Source organism: Triticum dicoccoides, chromosome 2A (assembly GCF_002162155.2).
Source record: "Triticum dicoccoides isolate Atlit2015 ecotype Zavitan chromosome 2A, WEW_v2.0, whole genome shotgun sequence".
Taxonomy (NCBI): Eukaryota; Viridiplantae; Streptophyta; class Magnoliopsida; order Poales; family Poaceae; genus Triticum; species Triticum dicoccoides.
The window spans coordinates 16,249,436-16,251,856 of NC_041382.1; the positions used below are offsets into that span (position 1 = coordinate 16,249,436).

The window sequence follows — 2,421 nt, forward strand, 5'->3', positions numbered from 1 at the left end:
ACAGTACATCGTCATCTTCCATTACTTTTCCTTTTATTAGTTGATGGGAACCAACTGAAGGATCAGTTTGTCTCTTGATATATGTTGATTCATGGATTCGATGTATTCTTTCGTTCTTGGTATCTTGCATGACGTCTGAGTAGTTTATCAAGGCTAGGAGGATGTCACATACGCGGTTCTGAGGCTAATCATAGATAGATGACATAAGGGAAAAAGAAGTCATCTAAGATGACTTGCTTCGAACGTCCTATCATGCATGACTCGTTCTGATATGAGAACGTACGGGTAGGTTGTGTGGGGGAGAGACGAGACGAGGACGATGCACAGAGATGACAACTTGACAAGGAAGAGGTCTTAAGAACGCGTAGGCGGGGCCCAAGCAGTTTAAAACAGTTCGTGGCCGTGGTCGAGACATTTTTGTACTAACTATTGTCAGGCAGTGGCCTCTCTGAGTTTGTCCGTCGTGGGACACCAACCGCGGCCACAGGCAAGTCGTCTCTCGATAAAAGAAGTGGGCTTAATCAGTGGAGCATAACATGCATGCAGGGACCCATATTTTGTCCTGGTAGAAGACCTTGACTTTGATTAGTCGTCCTTGGATCCCACGCGGTCTCTCTCTTAAGATGAGAGGAGGCCTCGACCGTAGAAGCCCTACACGGCGGCACTCGCACATACATCATTCACTGATACAAGCGCTGGATGGGCTAGCAGTTTTGGGCATGGTACATCCTCCCGCTTCTGAATTCGCAGGTACTCCTACTACTGATGATGAGCAGTTTTCTTTAGTGTTTTGTTAGACAAATTATTTATGACGGACATTATTAGATCGTAAGGCCTAATATTAGATCACCAAAGCCTAGCATTAGAACAACTCATTAGCATTAGCATAGAGCAGTTTAGGGCCTTACGGGGAATGGATGAGGCCATTGCCGAAACCAAAGCCTACTTGATGCAGGGGTGATGAGGAGTCCAAGTAGAGGCTCGCTTCGAGTACCAGCGTCCTTTGGTGCCGTACATGAGCTAGTCATGTGTAGGTGCTCGAAAACCATAAATTGGCTCGAGTACCCACGATTGTTGGGCCGGGGGGGCTGTTTATTAGAAATGGGGATGCTCCAAACATAGCATCGTGAGAATACGTGTCAAACAGATTGTCTTTGCAGGCTGGTTCACTAAGATTTTATTGTTCCAGCAGTTAGTTGTAAATCATTATCCCATAATTTATCTGTAGTTAGCCAATTCTCCGTGTGTTGCAATGGGGGACACACATATCTAGTGGTCTAACACCAATGGTGTTCCGACATAAATCTTAGGCCCCGTTCGGATCTCCGTTGGCTTCCCGAAATAGCTGGCTTCCCAGCTTCACGGTAGAGCAGCGATTCGTTCGGTTGAACATCCTTCGCTCCTCCTTACGTACACATGGACTGGTAGCCCATGAAATCAGGCTAAGGCCTATTCGGCCAGGGTTTGGGCCAGGTCATATTGGCCCATTTTGGTTGGGGAAGCTGGTTCGAGCGATTGAAACGGTACGTGAGATTCACTTCGGAAGGGTAGTGGCATGTAATTTTGACCAACTCCTTGCTTTTTTTTTGAGATGACCAACTCCTTGCTTCGATGTGTCGGGGCCCGGTTGTAGCGATCGAAACGGTACGCGAGCCTCACTTCGGAAGAGCATTCCCATGTAAATTTGATCAACTCATACTTCTCTATTTCACGAAGCTGGGCTGGCGCTGCTCCTCGAATCCGAAAGAATTGCACTGCGTATTCCTCGTCTCCGTGGAGCCTGCTTCTTGGAGCAGATCCGTTCGGCTGGCTTCTGGGAGCGATTTTAGGAAGCTGACCTGTGGAAGACTTCTGAACGTGGCCTTACACTCATCATATTCTAGATTGGGGTAAGATTTGAGTTGTTTGAGTATAGATAGGGAAAGCCAAGAAAAGTTTTGATATAGTTGAAGTTTTGGTAAAAAAGTTGATTTGAATTGGGTATGGGAAGGAACGAATGAATAAAGGGAATGCAAGTTTTGACTTAATTCAGGTTTGATCCACATACGTACAATCTCTAACTCCCCTTAATATTTATATGTAATATAGTGACGTTGGTATCTTAATATGTGCTTTTCCTGGGATTCAAAAAAGTGTCTAGGTCCGCCATACAATCCATCTTCTTATGAGAAATCATAGTCTACCATACACATGATATATGGTGCATGTAATGTTTTCTGGTTTGTGGCAAAGTTTACCTAGGTTCCTTTTTTATTGTAAAGGGTGTCTCATAATGTTTCCTTGTTTACCAGCAAATAAGAATGCACTTGTTTTTTTCTCGCATAGAAAAAGAGCGCACTTGTTTTAGTGTGAATTTGTTAAATACACAATGAAAGGACGGTACATGTTAGCAAAGAAAACAACATAACATTAAAAAAAATG

General features: G+C 44.4%; 1 protein-coding gene across 1 annotated transcript in view; it reads left to right on the forward strand.

The window, feature by feature from the left end:
- Positions 1-664: 664 nt before the first annotated feature.
- Positions 665-2,421, forward strand: part of LOC119352795 (putative disease resistance protein RGA3) — a 5,430-nt gene continuing 3,673 nt past the window's right edge. Inside the window, exon 1 of the mRNA XM_037619379.1 lies at positions 665-750. The gene's annotated coding sequence lies outside the window, so the exon portion shown is untranslated. The remainder of the gene's footprint in view (positions 751-2,421) is intronic.